Genomic DNA, 23518 nt, shown 5'->3' with positions numbered 1-23518 from the left:
TTCCCCTTCTGTTCATTTCTCCCTTGGCTCACCAAGGTGGTCAGCATGGTTACCAGATGTCCTCAATGTTCAGGGATTGTCCCTGGATCATTCTGTTAGCCCTTCACCACAGTCTACCCCCATGCAGTCATATTTCCCCTCAAAGCACCCTCCCTTTGGTGCTCCTTTGCCCAGACAAGCCGCAGCAGTATGAAGCACAGTATTAAAGAGAAACATGGTGTCCCGCTGAGGTTTCCAGTGCATGCGTGTGGTGGGGCTCTGCTGGCATCCTGCCCTGTCACACTCTTCCTATTACCTTAGCGGCAGGAGGCTGGCAGAGCCTCATTGCATGCAGGTACTAGAAGCCTCTGTGGGACACCTTTATGTCTCTCTTTAACTTTGCTCTTCATTCTTCTTTGTCCAGTTAGGTAAAGGAGAACCACAAGGAAGGAGCTTTGAGGGGAGAGAGGTAGTAACACTAATTGGCAGAGGTGGCAGCCAGGAGAGAGAGAGGTGGAAATGCTGATCTGGAAGGGGCATTCTTCAGGATGGCCCCGGGAGGGTGGTGGTGGTGGGGGGGGGGGGGGGATGGATGCTCTGGGAGGGCAATGGAGGCAGGGGTGCAAGTATCGTTTGTAGCAACTGGTAAATTGGTGGGGGGGGGGGGGGGAGGGGAAACAGAGCTGTGTGGTGACAGAATTCTGAATGTGCTCCCCAGAGACAGAAAAACTAATCCTGCCTCTAACCATTATAGACTATTAAAAGGCTAAAGGAATTAGAAACAAATTAAACATGATTTGGGAGAGTATGTGGAGAAATCTAATAAGAAGGAAAAAAAAGATTCCGATATAAAAATTCAAGAAAATGTTTGAACTCACAAAAAGAGATTATGTCCATGGACATGCATCTTTTGTATTCTTATTATTACTTTGTGGCATCTGTTCTATATGGTTTATAAAGGGTAATATTACCAAATGCTACAATAAACACTTCAGGGTAGGACGGTGGTAGAGTAGCAGAGCTGTGTGGTGGCAGGAAGAGGATGTCAGTATTGGACCAGCAGGGGATGCTGCAGGGCATAATTTAAGTACATTGGAGCTGTGTAGTAGGAATGGGGGAATGTTGGTACTGGAACAGCAGGGGGTGCTGCAGGGCACATTACACCATGTCACCTTCATACCCTGCCTTTAAAAGCTTCTCAAATCCTGGCTTTTCAATTAGGCATTTCCCTGCAACTTTTTTGTTTCTTCTCTTTTCTTTTTATTTTAATCTTACTTTTACCTGCCTCCTTTTCGTTATGTTTTATTATTAACCACCTAGCTGCCATATGGTGATTGGTGGTATATCAAGTGTAATAAAATAAATGTGTAGATTTATCATAACTGACCTGGTTCAGGGATAACTGATGCTAGCAGAACTCTTCATAGCTTGGTACTTGAATTCTAGTCACAGCTGCAGTAATAAATGATATTTTGTGTGGATAGTGAAGGATTTGGGGTCTAAAAACACCTAAAAAGCTACTTATTAGCATCTTAAGACAGATATTGGAGGCAATTAAAAATCTGCAAGAAAAGGAAAAAAGATTAAACAGAGAAAAGATGGGATGTGAAAATACCATGACATAAAGGGAAAAACTGGTATAGGTACATTAACTTTAAATGTCTTTGTAGTCAGTATTCTGTTCATTTTCTCTGCAATTGTTTAGATAAGTAATTACAAAAAAAAAGGTTTTCAGAGCAACCTAGAGGTGCTTAAGAAATTTCCCCTTTTCTCCTCTATTTCCCACTACTGCGATTTTCAGGTTTCCAACTTATGCTCAAACATTCAGCCATCCCTCCTGTGAAAAAAAAAAAATACCTAAATCCTCAAAGGATTAGGAATGAATCCAAACCTTTGTCCTTGGGCAGTTCCCTTCCTGGGGTTCCAGGAGATCTTCATAACAGATAGGTCACATGGAAATGTTTACTCTTTCTGAATAAAGATAATTATCTAAGCCTTAATTGTACATCACCATCTGTATCTGTGCCCAGCACATGTTTTCTCTGCCTCACCCCACAAGCAATTTAAAGCAAAATCCCTAAGAAGTAAAGGGGGGGGGGGGTGGAAATGCAGTCCTTATCCTTCCCAGAAAGTAACACAGCCAGTTCCTCAAGGGCTGGGAAACAACAGGACAGACATCTACACCAGTCTTTTCTTCCCCCACAACTTGCCTCATTTTAAACCACTCACCTAAAATACCTGTGCCCTATCAGAAATCCAGAATTTCTCACTTACCAACACCAGGGGCGTAGCCACAGGTGGGCCTGGGTGGGCCAGGGCCCACCAACTTAGGGCTCAGGCCCACCCAACAGTAGCACACATTTGGTGGTAGCTGGTGGGGATCCCAAGCTCAGCCAGCTGAAGACTTCCCTTTGATGGTAACAAAAACAGTACTCTCCATGCTCTGTTTTCTGCACATGCCTGCTACAGAGTGAAAAGGTGGCAAGAAGCGTTTTCCCACCTGCTGAGATATTTTTTTTTGGGGGGGGGGGGGGGGAGCACTTGGTGTCCACCCACTTCTTGCCTAGGCCCACCTAAAATCTGTAGTCTGGCTACGCCCCTGAGTCCAAAATGCCCAGTCCTGGATTTCTAGTCACCACCTCATCATGATGTTCAGAGATCATCACATACATCACCAAATCCTGCTCCTCTTTCATGTACAAAAATTCTTCACCCCCTAACTGTACCATTATCTCAGGTTTTTTGCAACCCAAAGGCAAGACCCTGCATGTTTTAGCATTAAATCTAAGCTGCCAAATTCCAGACCATTCCTCTAGCTTCACTAAATCCTTTCTTATGTTATCCACACCATCATGGGTGTGTGCCCTGTTGCAGATTTTGATATCAACTGCAAAGAGGCAAACCTTACCTGTCAGCCCTTCAACAATATCACTTACAAAAATGTTAAAGAGAACAGGCCTAAGAACTGAACCTTGCACACCACTGGTAATAATCCTGTTCCTCAGAATCCATTTACCACTACCCTCTGTCACCTTCCACTCAACAGTTCCCAACCCAGTCAGAACCGGGCACTACAAGTCCCACACTGCTTTGAGGTGTAAATTTAAAACTAGGACTGGCCAAAACCCCTCTTTCCTGGCTTTGAGAATTTGGTAACTCTGTAAAGGGGCCATGCATCCAAAGTCCAATCCTTGTGGATGCAGGAATCCAGTTGTGGTTTAAGGTTGCCAACTGGATCCGGTTTTGCTTGACAGGGCTGGTCCAATCCTGGGTTTACCCTACTGCATGCAGGGATGTGTAGTCTTGCTTTTCTTAGGGAAGGCAATGGGGAAATCAGAGCTAAAAATTACTGTATGCAATGGGGTAAACCTAGAAACTGGAGCAACCCTGTCAGGCGAATGTGGATCCAGTTGGCAAGCCTATTGTGTGGATTCACCTCTCAAGTGCAAGGGAGGGAGGAGGGGCCTTGTTCCCTGTCTGTTCCCAAAATAAAACTTGAGTTGACATAGCAAGTTCTCTCATTCTGTCTCCCCTCCCACCATGACCCCTTTCTGGCTTCCTGTTAGCTACACAATCATCCAAATGCAAGTCTGCACCCCCACTGCTACAGACTGTATTACCTAGGTCCTGAGCCTCCACCCCTACTACTACTACTTATCATTTCTATAGCGTAGTCATATGATACACATTATAAATCTCTCTATATAAAACGCACCTCCAACGCTCTAATGAAGCCAGAAGCCGGAAGTCTCCAAGTTCTAAGTGTGTAGTTGTGTAGATCGCTGTTTGCCCATGAGTGTCTGCCCCGCCCTCGCATCACAACATGATGATGTCGAGAGCGGAGCAATGACACTCATCGAATCACATCGCTCACCCTACGCATGTCACACGCAACAGCTGACCAACCACAGGTGGGAGGGCGGGTGCACAGCGGCGAATCGATGGGGCAGGGGAGACAGGAGATTCGCCGGGTGCCTAGAAGGAGGGGGCACGGCCCAGGGAGAGAAGAGCATCGGTGGGGGCAAGGGAAAACGGAGAATCGCTGGCTGGCTGGAGGGGGCCCACAGGAAAAACTACAATCACTGGGTGTCTGGAGGGGGGGCAGGGGACAGAGGACAATCGCTGGGTGGCTGGAGGGGGGAGCCAGGGAGAGAGGAGAATCACTGGGTGGCTGGAGGGGGAGCAGGGGACAGAGGAGACTCGCTGGGTGGCGGGAGGGGGGGCAGCGGAGAGAAGAGCATCCCTGGGTGGATACGGGGGGGGGGGACAAGAAAAAAGGATAATTGCTGGGTGGCTGCAGGGGGAGCAGGGGAGAGAGGAGAATCGCTGGGTGGCTGAAGGGGGTGCAGGGGACAGAGCAGACACACTCGCACCCAGCAGTCTCACTCTGTCACAAATACATTCACTCTCTCTCTCTCTCACACACACTCTCAAACATACACACTCCGACAAAAACCTTGCTAGCGCCCGTTTCATTTGTGTCAGAAACGGGCCTCATTTACTAGTACATCAATAAATAAGCCCACCACAAAGCATGTAATTATGTGTGTGTGGGGACTAAGGAGACATGTTTGCACCCTTAGCACCAAAAGGTCATCTGGATAAATAAGTCCTCTAAAGAAAGCACGGAGAAATGCAGAGATACACCGAGGCTTAGCCGGTGCTGGACAACCTGGTGCTAACTATAATTCAGAGAGCTGCTGAAGATCCCAAGATGATTACTACAAATCTTACCCTTTCTCTTTCTACCAACTACTGACGCCTTCCTGTGCGACTATAACCATCACCGCTAAAGAGATGTCAAGTTACCCAGTTCCAGGCAGGAGATTTGGGGCCAGTCCTGGTTTTGAACTTCCATTCCAAGGCAGTGTGAGATTTGTGCTACCTGATCCTGCCCATTGAAATCAATGCTGCAGTTCCATAATGCACCAGGATGGGGTGGTTAGAAATCCAGGACTGGCCCAATATCTCCAGCCTGGAACTGGGTAACTTGGCATCTCTGCGCAGTGCTCTCTTGTCACTGCCCATCGGCCTGGCATCTCCTCCATAGCCCTTCCTCCCCTATCACACTTTGCCTGACATACATCCATAGCTCACTGCATTCCCTGAGCTGACTGACCTGCATTCACTTTCCACAGCTCTATGCACACCATGTGATGCCCTGACTGTGCCCAGCACATCTAGACTTTCTGATCTTCTGTGTTCCCAACTCTAGCCCTGCTGCAGCCCCTGTGCAGCCAGGAAATCTCCAACAATACAACTCAGTTTTGTATCTCTGTGAATACTGTAAGACAAGACAGAGCATGTATTAATGCTCTAAGAAAGCATATGTTATGATCCCTGCTGATCCAGTATACACACACACACACCCCTGCCAATGCACCTCATTCCTACCCTGCAGCACCCCCTGCTATTCCAGTAAAGAGACCTTTCCCTCACATACAAACACACCTACCCTGCAGGATCCCCTGCTATTCCAGTAGTGAGCCCACCAAATCACACTCATTTAACTTTATGCAGGCTGAGATTAGCCTAATCCAATGTAATCAACTGTGTTTCTCCTGGGCCTGTTTGCAAGAAAGGTTTGGCCTGAAGTCGCCAATTCAAAAGGCTGAAAGTTGCATCTCAGCACTGGTATCAGGTCCTGGAGAAAAGTGGATTCTCTGAACCTGTGGCCACTTTCACTGGATCAACTCACAATTCTCAGGCTAGGCTGGCAATGCAATATGAGAACTTTCCGGACCAGACCTTCGCTCCAGCATGTCACAATGGGATGGGATAAATGTGACAATGAAACATAACCAAAATGGGAGAGGCAGTACCTGAGTGTGAAAAACAAATGGAAGGCATACATAGTGTGTGCTCCAGAGATGCTGAGCCACTGCTAGAATGGCTACATTTCCAGCCAAGTGCATCCTGGGACTTGTAGTGTTTTCCACATTAAAACAAGCCAGGGTTAGCCCATTGTCTCTATTTTATATTTGATTATTGGCTCAGGATCTTCCACACCTTGGATTGACCTGGAAAGAGGCTGTTACAGAGGCAGCATTCACAGCCTCTATGTGCTGAAGGAACAGCAATACCTAGTTCCTGGGTTCAGGGTTCAGGGCCCAGGATCACAGGCTCTTAAGAGTTCTGGGTGCATGGCCCCAACAGAAATGAATTGGCACTGGAATACAAAATGGAAACGAATCTTTAATCTCTAATTTCTTCTATTCTGCCCTTCCAATTTACATAAAATACCCATATTTGCATCTCTCTCTATATATAAAATGCACTTGGTGGTCAGAAATGATACCTGTCTGTTGATTTTTGTTGGAGTGCACATGCGCACCCTGCTAACCAGGGACAAATATGTTTCCAAAATGCTTTTGAAGCGATGCAGCAGGATGCAGATGTGCAACAAGAACTGAAGAGCTGCGGTGCTGATGGGGAGAGAAGCAGAGCTGCAGAGCAGGGGAGGGACGAGAGAGAAATAGGGCCAGCGGGGCCAGGAAAGGGGAGAAAATGGAGAGAGAAAACTCCTTCAGAGCAGGGAAGGTAAGGAAGAAAGAGAGCAAGAGAGAGAGTGTGTGCCTTGCGAACCATGGGAAGAGAGGGAGAGAGAGTGCCCAGGGCTGGATAACTTATGCGTATAATTTGTGATGATCTAGTGTAGTGATGCTGAAGGTCTGGCACCGCATCAGGATATTGGCATTGCCAAGATGGGATGTCATGAATTATGTACATCTGCCAGTTCTGGGAGTAAGAGAAACCAAGCACCACAGCCACCCTGCCCATCCTTATACCAGTCAAGCACTGGAGGACACCTGACTCCCACAAGTACTAGCTCCAGTCTGGGGGAAGGTAAAAACCATCACACGAGGCCCCTTAAACTGCTTGGGTCCTTGACACATGCCCAGTTTGTCTATGCTCTAATCTTAGAGATGCCAAAGAGTGACAGTGTCTCCAGGGTATAAAGCTAGAATTAAAGTGTCATATTACTTTATTCTAGAGATGAAAAAAAGCAGCATAAAATATTAAATGTAACTTTTCTTCAGTTCCTCTAAAGGATAAAGACAGAGAAGAGGCAATAAGAGACAATTTTCAAAGGAATCTACCCAAGTATCTAAGCAGTTTTTTCTCCTATGAGTTAAGAGGTTTATAAGTCTTGCTAGTTTATTTATAGAAAGAGTTGAGTGAAGTTATACATATTTGGTCTCTTTCTTCCTCTTTTGAGAGAATTAAACTGGTGGGAAGTGTAACAGACAGACACATAGAACCGGGAAACTAAATGGGACAACCCTCCAAAAAATGCAGTGAGAATGGAGCAGTTCAGAAAATCAGCACTGGATTATTGTATCAAAGTGGTCTGGGCCAGATCTGGTTTCCCATTGGCCTTGCTGAATTCATGCTCTTGCATGTGCCGCCTTTGAGACTGAGTGGGTAAAATATGGACTCCATAGAAAGGATTCCTGACCTCTGACGGTCACTGTGAGGAGTCAGTATTCTTCCAGTCAGAATGAATCAGGCAGTCCCATGTCTGGAAACTTTCTATGAAAATGCAAAAAGGAGAAGTTCAATGATGTTCTTATATCCTCTGCTGCTGACAGCAAAAGCACTGATCCCCAAATACTGCACAAAATCTATTCTACCGGTTTGCCATACTTCCTGTCACATTTCCCAAACCCTTATTCCTCTCCTTTCAGCAGAATATTTATGTTTATTTAAAAAGCTTAATACACTGCTTCCTTTTTTTGAAATCAAAGCAGTTCACAATATAAAAATCCATATAATGATAAAAGACAGGAACTACAAAAATAACAGGATAGACCTAGTCACAATCACATCAGACCTCCCATACCAAATATTACAAGCACTCAGACATATTCACAGTTTCATATCAGAAAGTCCTTGAAAGGTTACGGTACTCCATCTATACTGCATGGTAGTATGTTATATCGAAGGCTTCTTAAAAAAAAATAATATTCTAGTAGCCCCCACCTTTTGGTATATTACTTTGAATGTAATTCATCCTTCCCTTTTTAGTACTATCAATCAGGGCCGCCGAGAGCCGGAGCCGGAGCCGGGCCCGGGACAAGGCCGCGCCCGGGCCCCCCCACCCGAGGTCGCCGCCCACCCGAGATCGCCGGGCCCCCACGCCGCCCACCCACCTGAGGTCGCCGGGCCCCCCTCCACCCGCTATCGGGCCGGGCCCTCGGAACTAACCTTAAGCCTTCTTTCACTTCGCAGCAAGCAGCAGCAGGGCAGACCTCTCGTCCTTCCTTCCGTGCCCCGTCCTCGCGGACGTTACGTCAGGCGAGAGCGGGACATGGAAGGAAGGAGTGGCCTGACCTGCTGCTGCTTGCTGCAAAGTGAAAGGAGGCTTAAGGTTAGTTCTGGGAGTGACGGAGGGCGGGCCAGGCGGCGACAGAGGGCGGGCCAGGCACGGCGGCGCCGGGCCCTGGGACTTTTGTCCCCCCTGTCCCCCCCCTCTCGGCGGCCCTGCTACCAATCACCCTCTCTGGAACAATCTTCTATTACAGCTGAGACTAGAAACTTCTTTCCAGAATGGTCTCAAAAGACTTCTTTTGTGAACTTTTGGGTTCTCAGGCTACTGTTTGAGACGGGAGGCACTGTAGCCCCTGGGATCTGGTACAGTTCTTTTGTTGACTTTTCTTTCTTAAAGAACTTGTCTGCAATCATGGAGTCATAGTCTTATCTTGTTGGGCAGACTGGATAAACCATACAGGTCTTTATCTGCCGAAATCTAGTATGTTACTTCTTTTTCTCCTTCCTAATTATAATTTCCTATACTGTATCTGTAATTTTACAACATGGTAAACTGCCTAGCTGGCTTACAAATAGGTGGTATATCAAAGATGAAACTTAAAGCTTGATTTGAGATGCAATAGTTCAGACATGTTATGTTGGTTTGAGTGGATGAAACAATACAAGATACTAAGATGTCTTTTTTTTCCCCCTGCTCTTTTTGAACCAGCTCTCATTTGCAACAACTACCTAGGGATTCCTCCTCCTTCATTTTATTTATTTATTAGGATTTATTAACCACCTTTATGAAGAGATTCACCCAAGGCGGTATACAACATGTACAGTTTAACATAAATGTAATACTCCCTGCCCCCTGCTGAAGCCAATCACTGCGGTGAAAGTACTTGGAGGGGAAGCACAAACATTGGCTTACTTTGGCTAAATTGGCCCTGAATCTGACCACATTTGGCATTAGGTGTCACTGTTGCATAATGACCAAGGCTCCCACCTTCCTCCTCCGAGGAGTCCTAGCTCAGGAACTGAATAGAGGACTTCTCAATGGTACTGTATTATTCAGCAGTGTTTCCCAAGCCAATCTGGGTTTTAAGATAACCAGCAGGAATATGCATGAGATATGTTTGCCTGCAAGTCTCTCTCATACATATTTACAGTGATTATCCTGAAAACCAGGAGGGAAAGTGGGGTCCTCCAGTACCAGCTTGAAGCACAGGGTGTGTAGCACTGCCACAGAGCTACCGGGCCAACTCTTTCATGTCTTATTCTTATTTCATTACGTATAGAGCGCTTTATAAAAAAAATCATATACATTATGCACAAGAATGAATCTGATATAAAGTTATATCATTTGTATATTGTGAGTTTAAATCGCAGCAGTGGAGATTTACATTTAGACATTAAAAACTTTCTGGAATTACCCAGTCACTAGAGGCTGTGCATATGTGCAGCGCTGCGTATGCCTTGTAGTGCTATAGAAATGCTAAATAGTAGTAGTAATAATATCTAAATCTGAAGCTTTTTCCTCCCCTAAGGTTAATATTGCCTTTCTGCACTCTTGTATTCAAAATTTAGATGAGTGAGTATTTTTGTTAAGAAATTTGTATAGTCGCTCACTGCTCATTATTGTTAGCCAGTAGAAGCTTAGAAGAACAGGTTGAAGGCATCTGTATATCCTGCCTGGGGAAAGAGATGGTCCCTCACTTTCCTCGTCTCTCTCGATGATCCCCTGCCTAGAGTCCTTTCTAGTTTCATCTTTCTCTAATTCCCGATATCCCCCTGCAGTTCCTTCCAGCACTGCCTAGATCAAGAACAAGTAAAAGCAACCCATGAGCCAAGCATCATTCTACCTGCCCACAGTGGCAAAGTCACTTCTGCCAGTTCCTGGACCTGTGGAAATGATGTCACTACTGCAGGGTGTTTGGAGGTAGGTCTCCCTTCCTACATATGCTACTCTGAGGAGGTTTCCCCTCCCCTGGCTCCTCAACTGGAGGGAAGCCCCTAATAGAATGACCTATTATTTAAAAAAAAAAAAAAAAAAAAGTCACCAATGTATCCTTTGGGCCAAAAAAATTGCTTACCCCTGTTCTAGATAAGCCCTCATAATCTCTTCCACTCTGTCTCTGGTTCTAGATCAGAGCTTCCCAAACTGTGAGTCGAGACCCTAAATGGGCTGCCCAGAGGTGGGCTGCCCAGAGGTGCCTCATTATTCTGCATCTCTGCATTTAGTAGTGGTTTATGGACTTGTTCTTTAGGAAACCGTCTAACCCCTTTTTAAACTCTGCCAAGCTAACCGCCTTCATCACGTTGTAAGGAGGTTGGAGGGTCTAAGCAGGTCAGGAGGAGGTATGGGGCCAGACTACATTCCCTACAAGGCCCTGAGAGAAGGGATCGGGGGGGGGGGGGGGGAGGTCCCAAAACCCGGTAGGGACACCACGTGGAAGGGAGGGGGAAAAGAACTGGAAAGAGCAGCTGCTATGGCAGACGAGGGCCAGAAGGGGGAGCCATGATGACAAAGCTCAATTCCCTTGGGTTAGAAATCAGTACAAGATTCCTTCCACCTGGGAGGGGGAGGAGGTCTCCAACCAACAGCCTAGCAGAGAAGCAGAGTTAATGGAGTGCTTGGAGGAAGGAGAGTCTGGAGGGCCCAGCACACCAGGTTTGGAGCAACTGGTTGACATGGACTGTAATTGTACTTTGGGGCAGAGTTACAGGGACTGAAGGCAGTGGGTGGTCACAGGAGTCAATTAGCTGTGTTGTGGGCGGTGTACTGCCATTCTGCAACCACCCAAGCGGAAAGACTTTTAAAACTGAAACCCAGGCTGTTGAACTGGGGAGAACGTGGATTTAAAGGGAAGTTTTTTTTATCTTGTTGCTTTGTTTTGAAACTGAATGGGACTTTAACCCCCTTGAACTGATATTTGTGGAGGAGGAGAAATAAACTGCTTGGAACTAAAAGCTGTGTTGTCTGGAAGGAATTTGTTTGTGGACTCCTGAAGGGAGCCTACCACCCCCTGAAGGTTTGCTACTTAGATTACAGTTATTAAAACGTTCTCCGGCAACGAATTCCAGAGTTTAATTATGCATTGGGTGAAGAAAAAGTTTCTCCGATTTGTTTTAAATTTACTACACTGTAGTTTCATCGCATGCCCCCTAGTCCTAGTATTTTTGGAAAACGTGAACAGACGCTTCACATCCACCTGTTCCACTCCACTCATTATTTTATATGCCTCTATCATGTCTCCCCTCAGCCGTCTCTTCTCCAAGCTGAAAAGCTCTAGCCTCCTTAGTCTTTCTTCATAGGGAAGTCGTCCCATCCCCGCTATCATTTTAGTCGCCCTCCACTGCACCTTTTCCAATTCTACTATATCTTTCTTGAGATGCGGCGACCAGAATTGAACACAATACTCAAGGTGCGGTTGCACCATGGAGCGATACAACGGCATTATAACATCCTCACACCTGTTTTCCAGGTGTGAAAAGGTGACAGCAAAAGTCAGAAGGATACTTGAGTGAAACAGGAATGGCCAGTGGGAAAAAGGAGGTGATAATATCTTTGTATAAGTCTCTGGTTAGACTATTTTGTACAATTCTGGAGATCACAACTTCAGAAGATCAACAGGATGGAGTCGGTGCAGAGGGCAGCTGCTAAAATGGTCAGTGGCCATAAAGCTTATGGGGACAGACTTAAAGATCTCAATATGTACACTTTGGAAGAAAGGCAAGAAAGGGAAGATATGATAATTTAAATACCTATGCAGCATAAATGCACAGGAGGTGAGTTTCTTTCAATTGTAAGGAAGCTCTGGAATGAGGGGGCATAAGAGGACATTCACCGTGAAAAGGGATAGACTCAAGAGTAACCTGAGGAAATACTTCTTCACGGAAAAGGTGGTGAATTTATGGAACAGCCTCCTGGTGGACGCAGTGGATTAGAGTTGCATGGGGAGTGGTTGCAGAAATGTCACCTAGCCCTACCCATCCCCAATGGAATCTAAACCATACCCACTCGTACCCACTAAGATCCATTCCATCCCCACCCACTGCCTCCACTGCATGCAAATCTATCTCATTAATATTCATTGTGGCTATCCTGAAAACCTGACTGGCTGGGGTGCCTCCAGGATCAAGTTTGGGAACCAGTGCTCTAAGCCATATTAAAGAAACAAAGTATATTATATTATAATGTTACCTCAACCCCCCATTAAGCATTAGCCTCATACAACTGCTCAAAAAGCAAACCCTCAATCTTTTGTAACAACTAAGGTAACTTCTGTTATGTTTCAGCTCTCATTATGTATTATTTTCATACCCATATGGCTTAAGATCCAGAGCAAGCTACGAAGCTGGCTGCAAAATATCAAGTTCTGTAAAATAAATTACTAAATACAAATGCTCAGTCTAGAGCAGCTGCTTTGAGAAGGGAGGAATGAGACTGGTGTACCCACTGATAAGCAGAACGCCTCTCAGGTGGCACACTAGTAAAAAAGGCCCGTTTCTGGAACGAATGAAACGGGCGCTAGCAAGGTTTTTCTTGGGAGTGTGTATGTTTGAGAGAGAGAGAGCCAGAGTGAATGTGCGGGTATGTGACAGAGTGAGACTGTCTGTGTGACAGTGTGTGTGTGAGAATTGACTAGGGCTAGGGATTCTGGGAGTCATGGTCGTTGTGTAAGGGTGACACCTAGTGGCAGGATTTGTGGGTTCTGGAAGGTGCCCTGGCACATAGACCCTAGCTCAGAAGCATCACTGCAATGAGTAGACTCAGTGTGCTTGAAGGGAAGATATATAAAATAAGAGAAAAATCCTCCCTCCTGGAACTGGGGGTGTTCTGAAAACCAGGCTGCTGGGGAGTGTGTTGAGGACTGGGTTCAGAACCCTTGAGCTAGAACAGCAAAATAACGAATCATGTAATCTCAAGATAGGTGCCATCTCTCACTCAACTGTATGATTCAATTGACTGTTGTAAAATAGAAAAATGGTACAGGTGACAGTAAAACCTACATTGGGTTACTTGGGCAGAATATACACTGCTCTCTCTGGTTCTACTCACTGAAGTCAGGGCTCCAGGTCCCATCATGCATCATGACAAAGTTGTCAGGAATCCAGGAATGGCCTTAATCTCCCTCCTGGAACTGGATCACATGGCAGCTCTGCTGAAGCTAGACTGTCCCATCACCCCTATTGCTGGTATAGCTTTGGGAGGATCAGACATGTTACCTTCTGAATTATAGCAGAGAAGCAAGAGATCCCAGTCCTCTGCCAATTTTTAACACGCTGTTGGGCCAATTTTTAACATGCTGTCAGGTGCCATGGGTTTTGCCTACTTATTCCTGTCCCTCTTGCTCTCCCTGGGAGTGACCCACTGCAGTGTTTGGAGGACCAGTGGGGCAGGTGAGGTGCTGGAGTAATGCTGGACCTGGGCATGGGAAGAGGGGGAGGGGATCTGGAAAGATGCTAGACCCCAGTTCAGGGGGAAGGGGAGCTGGAGAGATGGGGGTAGCAGAGGTAAGAGAGAGAAACCAAGACCAAAGGGGGGGGGGGCAGATAGGGAGAGAGAGAGAGCGAACCATAGGCGCCTGGTATAAGAGGCTTGGAGAGGCTAAGCCTCCCCCCTGCTGCAGCAGAATGGATCAGCTGTGGAGTCCAGCTGCTCTGAGGGGATTAAATTGTTGATTTACCTCCATCATCACAGCAGGAGCTGCAGTGAAAGCCCTCTAGCAGTTGTAGAAATTGTTTTATGGTTTGTTTACCTTACTGCTGGGAAAGCAGGGGGGGGTTGGCTGGAGGTGTTCTGGGTTGCCAGGGAGATATTTAAAGAGGATGACTTCCTGACCTGCACTGAGGACAGATAGCAGCAGAACGGATTCTGGGCCAGCATGATCAGAAAAAGTCACCAGACAACAAAGGTAGAAAAGATCATTTTATTTTCATTATAGTGTTTGGAATATGTCCACTTTGAGAATCAGGTGCTCAACATTAAAAGTTTATATTTATTTACTTATGTATGGCATTTTATCCCACATTCAACATGAATTAGGGTGTTTTCTGGCTCTACATGAGAATTGTGATGATATGATCCCTTGTTTCATATTGTTGACGGTCTGCATTTTCCGTATTAGTGGTATATTGGTGTATTAGGTCTGCCCAGTGTAATATTTATGGTACAGTAAGGTTCTGACTGTGTTTTTGGACAAAGTTGTGCATAGTGTTTTGCAGTTGAGCGATTGTGGTTAGAATATGCTTTGAGCAACCACTTTATTCTTTTTTTTTTTTGTTATATTTATACCCCGCGCTTTCCCACTCATGGCAGGCTCAATGCGGCTTACATACTTTAACATATGATACATATCTAATATCTAAATTTAATAAAAGGTATTAATTGTGACTTTTATTTTTATTTATTTATTTTTTCTGCGTGTTATCAGACAATTATGGATTTAAGCTCCACCCCCTGACCCCACCCCTAACCCTGCCCCCTTTAGCCTCCCCAAACAGTTGGGCCACCGACCGCCTATGGAGAGAACCTGGACAAAGGAGGGAGGGAGGGAGAGAAAGAAGTGATGCCAGACCACAGAGGGGGAGATCAAGGATGGAGGTTGCAGCAGGATGGGAAAAGAAAGTGGACATTGAGAGGGACAGGGAGACAGAGAAGAGATGCTGGGCATGGAGGGAGCATAGAGACAGGGACACAGGGGGTCGACATTGGAAACAAGAGGAGAGATAGTGGCACAGAGGGGGATGCTGGACAGAGTATGATAGGGACACAGAGAAGAGATTCTGAACATGAGGACAGGATAGGGAAAAGGACATAAGAACATAAGAGTAGCCATACTGGGTCAGACCAGTGGTCCATCTAGCCCAGTATCCTGTTTCCAAATAGTGGCCAAGCCAGGTCACAAGTACCTGGCATAAACCCAAATAGTAACATCATTCCATGCCACCAAACCCAGGGCAAGCAGTTGCTTCCCCATGTCTGTCTTAATAGTGGACTTTTCCTCCAGGAACTTGTCCAACCCTTCTTTTAAACCTAGATACACTAACTGCTGTTACCACATCCTTTGGCAAAGAGTTCCAGAGCTTAACTATTCACTGAGTGAAAAAATATTTCCTCATATTTGTTTTAAAAGTATTTCCATGCAATTTCCTTGAGTGTCCCCTTGTCTTTGTACATTTGGAACGAGCAAAAAATCGATTTACTTCTACTTGTTCTACACCACTCAGGATTTTGTATACCTCAATCGTATCTCCCCTCATCTGTCTCTTTTCCAAGCTGAAGAGCCCTAACCTCATTAGCCTTTCCTCATATGAGAGGAGTTCCATCTCCTTTATCATTTTGGTCAATCTTCTTTGAACCTTTTGTAATTCCACTATATATTTTTTGAGATACGGTGACTAGAACTGAACACAATACACAAGGTGCAGTCGCACCATCGAGCGATACAGAGGCATTATAGTATTTTTGGTCTTATTCATCACCCCGTTCCTAATAATTCCTAGCATCCTGTTTGCTTTTTTTGGCTTCCACTGCACAATGAGCAGAAGACTTCAGCATATTATCTACAATGACACCTAGATCTTCTTCTTGAGTGCTGACCCCCAAGGTGGACCCTAACATCAGGTAACTATGATTTGAATTATTCTTTCCAATGTGCATCACCTTGCATTTATCCACATTAAATTTCATCTGTCATTTGGATGCCCAGTCTTCCAATTTCGTAAGGTCTTCCTGCAGTATTTCACAGTCCGCATGTGTTTTTCATCTGCAAATTTAATCACCTCACTCGTCGTTCCAATTTCCATATCATTTATAAACATGTTAAATAGCACCGGTCCCATTACTGATCCCTGCGGCACTCCGCTGTTCATCTCCTCCATTGAGAGAAATGACCATTTAACCGTACCCTCTGTTTTCTGTCCAATAACCAATTCCTAATCCACATCAGAACCTTGCCTCCTATCCCATGACTCTTTCATTTTCTCAGGAGTCTCTCATGAGGAACTTTATCAAAAGCTTTCTGAAAATCTAGATACACTACATCAATCGGCTCACCTTTACCATATGTTTATTCATGCCTTCAAAGAAATTAAGCAAATTGGTGAGGCAAGACACAGAGGGAAGATGCTGGATAGGACAGATAGGGATACAGATGAAAGATGGATAATGGACATAGAGTGAGAAATGTCAAAAGGATAGGAGATCCTGGAAGGAAATGAAAAAAAAAACAGAGAAAAGCAGGAGACGCTGGGCCCAAGCAATGCTCGGACAACAAAAGTAGAAAAATTATATTTTTTTATTTCTAAATGTATTCATTTAATATGTCAGCTTTGGGAAATGTTCATCTCTGATATCTTGCACTTCAATTTTTGTACAGGTCTCGAATGTGTTTGCATTTTTGCAGGGTTTGTTTACTGGAGCTCTGAAAGGGCGTCTTCTCTCCTCTTTCCACTCCCACCCCCCAGTCCCTACCACCTTAAGAGAGATGGTGTTATAGAGGGCTCATTTTAGTTTTTCTTCCTGGGGCCCATTCAGTCCTAGCTAGATCACTGTTCTGTACTTGTCCCAAGCTTTCTTGAATTCAGACAGACAGTCTTCGTCTCCACCAACTCCAGTGGGAGACCGTTCCACGAATTTACCACCCTTTCCATAAAGAAGTATTTCCTTAGGTTACTCCTTAGTCTGTCATGTCCCCTTTCACCTTCTGTGAAGAAACAGTGTATTAAGCCTGTAAAATGTATTAGATATTTTCCTGCATTATGTTCTGAAGTGTATTTCTCCTATTTGGCCAGAAGATGGTGAATATTTATGCTTAAAGCTGTTACAGAGAACTGAGTGTTTTTTCTTTAGTTTGACACAAACAGGAAGCAAGAAGCAGTATATATTTGAAATCTTGTTGACTGAGCTCTGATTGGCCCAGGAGCTCATCTCATTTGGACTTTACTGGTTTTGAGTTCAGTTTCAGCCAGGGAGGAAAGAGAGACAGATCTCTTTGCTGAGGCTCGATGAATTATATGTCCTGTTCTTCCCAGGTACTCTTAGACAGTATACAAATGTCTAGTTAGTGTTATAATTGATCCATATTTCAGTTACCTGTTATTGTTTGCTATTTGCACATTTTTTTGGTCCACTGTTCCAAGTTCTGAGAATAAACACAATTGTTTGTTCATTCTGCCTGTCTGGACTGATAAAGAATCCTGGTGGTTTGTGTGCTGGGTCTGTGAGTGCTTTCTGGGAAATGTGGGACCACTGGGAATGTGGCCCCAGTAACCTAGAAATCACTGGGGATAATTTGAGTACGGGAGAATCGACCAGAGGTGGTTGTGACCCAGTTGGTGGGAGGAGGGTGCTAGTGTAGAGCACAAGTAAAAGGTGCAGGCAGATCTGAGCTGTGCTGAGGATAGACCCTCTGAGTGGCTGCAGGGTAACCCCAGGTGGGTGGCTAGGCATTTCGTGACACCTTCATCCTATGCCCTTCTTGTCAGTTGAAAAAGACTTGCTTCCTGTGCATTTATGCCACAGAGGTATTTAAATGTCTCTATCATATCTCTCCTAAAGTATACATATTGAGTTCTTTAAGTCTGTCCCCGTACACTTTATGATGAAGACCACTGACCATTTTAATATTTGCCCTCTGGACCGACTCCATCCTGGTTATAGCTTTTTGAAGGTGCACATTCTAGATTTGTACATGGTACTCTTGAGGTCTCACTAGAGACTTCAACAGAGGAATTATCACCTCCTTTTTTCTGCAAACCATTCCTCTCCCTATGCCCCCAATTAGGGTTATGGAGGACTAGCCTATGATAAGAGCACTGTGCTGACAAACAGGGAAGCCTGGTTCAGATCCCTCTACTACTCCTTGTGACCTTGGACAAGTCACTTAACCTCATGATTGTCTGAGGTACAAGCATAGATTGTGAGGCATCCCAGGACAGGAGTCACCTACAGTGACTCATCTTGAACTACCAAGAAAGGTGTGCGTTAAATCCAAATCAATTTACTCTACTGTTCATCACTGCGAAAGTGCTACTAGACATATTCAACGCTGTACCCCACTTCTGGTGCCTTTTCTATTTGTTTGGCCACCTTGAGGTCATGAGATACAATCACCCCCAGGTTCTGCTCTTCTTTCATGCACAGAAGCAGGGCTGGCCCAACCTTTAGGCAAAACTAAGTTACCTAGGGCATCTGTTCTACTCATGAGAACATAAGAGTAGCCATACTGGGTCAGACCAATGGTCCATCTAGCCCAGTACCTGTTTTCCAAACAGTGGCCACCCAGGTCACAAGTACCTGGCAGAAACCCAAATTGTGGCAACACTCCATAGTACAAATCCCAGGGCAAGCAGTTGTTTCTATCTCAATGGCAGACTATGGACCTTTCCTCCAGGAATTTGTCCAAGTCTTTTTTAAACCCAGATACACTAACCGCTGTTACCACACCCTCCGACAAAGAGTTCCAGAGCTTAACTATTCGTTGAGTGAAAAAATATTTCCTCCTATTTGTTTTAAAAGTATTTCCATGTAGCTTCCTTGAGTGTTCCATAGTCCTTGTACTTTTGGAATGAGTAAAATATTGATTTACTTCTATTCACTCTACACTACTCAAAGCAAAACAAGAGAGTCACACAAACTCAAAAGAACTATTAGCATGTACTTTTACTCACAGGAAGAGTGGGGATTTCCAAATCACCTGTTTACCCAGGTAAATGGTTTCCTGAAATTACTACTACTACTACTATTTGACATTTCTAAAGCGCTACTAGGGTTATGCAGCGCTCATTATGCCCTCATTATGCATATATGAAATAAAGTTTAATATTTAAATGTGCACTTTTACAGGGGTTGTTCTGGGAGAAGTGACATTGAGGTGAGCATGATTGTTACGTTTACTAAAATCTCAGGGAGACGCCTAGGAATCTTGAAGCTAAATTGTGGGGAACATAAGCCTGAAGATTTACCTAGAGTAGCCAATATCCTTGAACCAGCCCTGCATAGTGGTATTTTACCACCTATACTGTGCTGCCGCATTTTTTTAGCATTAAACCTTAGCCGCCAAATTCTAGACCATTCTTCACGTTTTGCTAGATCTCTCCTCACGTATTCACCTTCCAGGGTGTCCACCCTATTGGTATCATCCACAAACAGGCAAACCTTATCCAACAGACGTTCTGCAATATTGCTTAACCAAAAGTCAAATAGAGCCGGACTGAGGACCAAGCCCCGTGACACACCACTGGTAACGCCCCTATCCTCAGAGTGAACTCTAGGGGCAGAAGTCTGGTTGCAGCCTTAAAAGGGAGTGAAATGGGTTGTCAATCAACTTTCACCGCTGACCACTCACCCACCCACCTGGGAGGCATGTTAGAGTTAGTTAGATAAGACAAATGATGACAGGAGAGGTTCAGTTTAAGTTAGGGCAGGGGTTCTCAGCCCAGTCCTTGAGACCCACCCAACCAGTCTGCTTTTCAGGTATATTTATTTATTTCAAAATTTGCTAACTTGAACAAGGTCTAAAATTCTTGGCAGCTTACAATAAAAACATACAAACAAAGTACAATCTTAAAAGACTAACAAAAAAAAACAAAAAAGAATGTGCCTGAGATATATTTGCATACAGTGGAGGCAGTGCATGCAAATTTATCTCATGCATATTCATTTTATATATCAAAAATACTTGACTGGCTGAGTGTGGGTAGTTAGGGGTGAATTGCTCAGATGAGGAGCAGGTCGTTCATGCTGGTTTGATAATAGCGGGGTCTAGGCAGGGCTAAATTTAAGATGCTAGCACCCACAGGCAAGACTAGAGAGCGTTAAGGGGGAGGGGGGGGGGGGTCCTTCAGATATCATAGAACATGATCCTAATACAGGCTGAATTGGGCACCAGGTATGTGGTGCCTTCAAACTTTGCCATCCTAGGCAGTTGTCTATGTTGTTGATGCCTAAATCCAGGCGTAGATCTAGTAGCTGTAAGGGGGTGAGGCCAAGCTGGGCAATGTTCTCGCATACAGCTGCCTATCTGCTAGTTAATTCAGGTAGTGTGTCTCCAGGAGGCTGCCCCGTTTATGGACACAGGGGCAGTTTTGTTCATGTAGTGGCTTGGTATACTACAGTGCGGGGTCATCCCCAAGTGGTAATAGAGCATTAGGTCGCAGGGTGCAGAAGAGGTGAGATTCACAAGAGGTTGCCCACTGGATGAGTGTCAGCTGGATTAGCACAGTGGTGACAGCAAGTGGAGCATCAGTGACTGGCCTGACTCTGGAGAACACAAGGCCATAAGGCTGAGTGAACTCGGCTCACATCTTGATTCTGTGGCATGTGATTGTTATCTGCTGTGATATATAATCAATGTCCCACTCTGTGCACTCCACTAGCTGCATTATTAATAAACCCAGTTTTTCTAATTGCTGATTCCATTACTTGGGAACCAGAGGAAGGGCACAATGGCTGCCAGGGTTATAGGTGTGTGTGCCCAGTGGCAGAATAGGAAACTAGTGCATAGAACAGCAGGAACAAGTGAGTGCTAATCCCTAGTTGTGTGTGTGACCTCGGAGGAAGTCTATTTATCTTCCTGCGCCTCAGTTCGAATCCCCGGCTCTGTCATTGATGGTGTGTGACCTCTGGGGCACCAGGCTCTCTTCCAAATATCATTTACTGTCCTGCATTAATGTGATTTAACAGGTTGAGTAAGTCAAGCCCCATTAGTCTCTCTGAGGACTTTCACAAACTTTGCACTTAATTCTAAGTAACATGTCTCAGTTGGTTAACGTGCACTATTAAATGAGGCCCATTGTTTTTCTCTCCTTTGGCAGCTTTAATGAGAGATGAGATGCCAACAGAACAGGAAGTTCTAATTTTCACCCTAGAGGTAGTTGAATGCACATTTCTAAGGTATGAACTGTGAGCCTTAAGACTCTCGCACCCCGTGGTCCCTTCCTGTAAACTCTGGACAGAAAAGATTCCACCTTCTTGTAACGCTCCTGCATCATGTAATCCTAAAAAGCCTCCACTATGTCCCCCCCCCCCCCCAAACTTCCTCTAAATCCTCTTCTGCTGTCTTCCCTCCTGATAGAGGCCAGCTGCCTGGGCAGATTCAAACAGTGCGAGCAACCTTCAGGCTGGGAAGTGTGTGACACGCCAATAAAGTCAGCCGAATGTGAATCTGAGTGGATAATAGAAATCCCCTCACCCCCCCCCCCCCCCCCAGCACTAAACGGAGCCTTCCAGAAGCGTAGCCAGGTTTTGATGTCAGGGGGAGGCGCAGACCTTTTGTAAAATAGGTGCCAATGAAAGCTGAAGGACCGATCTGAATAGGCACCAATTCGTTCAAGATCCATTTGGGGGAGCGACTGCTCCCCTTGCACCCCCACCTAGCTACACCTCTGGAGCCTTCAACCCTGTGGCAGTATCATAGCTCTCCGACTCATCCGTTTACCGGAGCACAGCACACACCATGAGTGCATTATATTCTTGGCAGCAGCCACTCCCGGGAAAATTCTACTGCCCCCTGGATAGTGCTACAGCCACAATGCCTCATACTATAGGTAAAATATTGCATTATGATATTCATAGATATGCAAGTACACGACTCAGCTATCTGGAATGTCTATTTCTAGATGCAGGTCATAAAGATTTTGTAACATAACTTAGAATCCAGGCATGGAGTAAATATCATATTCAGTATAGTACCCCACACATTCCTCTATATCATAAGCATGTGATCTAGAGGATTCTGGTGAGGGTGGACTGGAACCTGGAAATGGAAAAGATGAGGGGAGTTTTCCAGGTTCCTATAGTAGTTACTATCCCACTCACCCTCTCCTGCCACAGTACTGCAAACCTTGTTTCATCTCTGGTTTTACCCTCACCCTCCCAAGCACTGAGGATTCTCGGTGCCTCCCCCAGGTTTTACCCCTTACTGAGAATTCTTTGTTCCTGCTCCCCCCCCCCCCCCCACCAGACTTTTACCCCCTCACTCTCTCTCACCACTGAGGACTGTATCTGTCTCAGCTATTCTTGCTATCTATCTTCCAGTGCACACCACACATGGTTAGGTGTGTGCACTCTCCCTTTCCTGCCCCGCAGGTATTATACTTAGTGGCGTGTGCCAGTCCCGGTGAGAGAGGGCTGTGGGCGTGTGCAGTATGGCAGCGAAGTTGTTAATCTGTCCCACCGTCCTGAAACTAAATAGCCAAGACGCTACTACATGAATCGTGCGCCAGAAAACCTGAGCCCCTGTCCGCTCCCACTTGGGGGAACATCGGAGAAGGTGAGCGTGGACTAAGCCGCAGCGCCGGCTTAGTTAGGCTTGTTCGGCTCTCTGTCTGGATCGGCTCCGCAGCCAACCGTGACCAGGAAAGAAGAGGGGGAAGGAAACAGGATTAAGCGAAAGGTCAGGCAGGATACCAACGTCCCTACCCTCGTGGGAACAGCGCAGGCAGCCTGGCACCAGCCCCAAGACTAGGCAGAAGCCTGCCTCCCTCATCTAGATCAGAGCTCAGCTCTCCCTCCTTCCCTCCAGCGTTAGTTTGACTTTTTCTTTTTTCTCCCTGTTGGTGACTCATCCCATGTCTGTGGCCGGACTCTGCCGCTTGTTTCCAGCAGTGTGAATGAAATAGAAAGCCCGGAGGAGAGCCCTGTCCCCCACCAGCACCCTGTGCTTTCCTAGGGAGGAGGATGTGCAACTTACCTTGAGCTTTTGTCCTTTGCCCCTCTGAAAGCGCAAAGCAAGCTGCCGCTCCCCTTGCTTGAGCCGCGCTCTGCCTTTAGCTAATGATCATAGGGGGAATGCCTTCACTAGAGAGACACCCCCCACCCCTGATCTCTTCTGCTCTCCCTCCGGTTGAGAAAGCCTTAATTGGTAACAAAAAAGAGGAAAAGTGGAGAGAAGAGAGAGCGAGCCGGGGTGGGGGGAGTCTCTGGCCAGAGGAACACGCCTCTCTGGGCTGTGCGAGAGGATGGATGGCTGAGATCAGCCTGCCCAGGAATTCCGAGGCTGCAGGCACAGGGCGGGGGCCGGTGGCACCCATGGGGGGGGGGGGGGGGGGGGAGGGGGCTGGGGCACTGGCCACTGGCACTGAGGTACCCTGAGGTGTAGGGAGGCTCTGCTCCTGTCTCTGAGTCCTGGGCTTAGCTAGCTTTGTCATCTCATGCTCGGATGGGGATGTCTCTTGCTGTCTTACGATGTATCTCTCTTACCTCTTTTCTGGCTAGGTAATGTCTCTTCCTCTCCCCAACATCTGTCTCTATGCAGTGTGCGCATAAGCGTTTGTGTCT

At 45.9% G+C, this 23518-nt stretch overlaps 1 protein-coding gene across 4 annotated transcripts in view; it reads right to left on the bottom strand.

Moving 5' to 3' along the window:
• Nucleotides 1-23104, bottom strand: part of FLNA (filamin A) — a 165948-nt gene extending 142844 nt beyond the window's left edge. For all 4 annotated transcript variants that reach the window (XM_030194125.1, XM_030194127.1, XM_030194126.1 and 1 more), the window contains exon 1: nucleotides 22932-23104. The gene's annotated coding sequence lies outside the window, so the exon portion shown is untranslated. The remainder of the gene's footprint in view (nucleotides 1-22931) is intronic.
• Between the last annotated feature and the right edge of the window lie 414 nt (nucleotides 23105-23518).

Source organism: Microcaecilia unicolor, chromosome 2 (assembly GCF_901765095.1).
Source record: "Microcaecilia unicolor chromosome 2, aMicUni1.1, whole genome shotgun sequence".
NCBI classification, from domain to species: Eukaryota; Metazoa; Chordata; class Amphibia; order Gymnophiona; family Siphonopidae; genus Microcaecilia; species Microcaecilia unicolor.
This window is presented reverse-complemented; position numbering and strand designations above follow the sequence as displayed.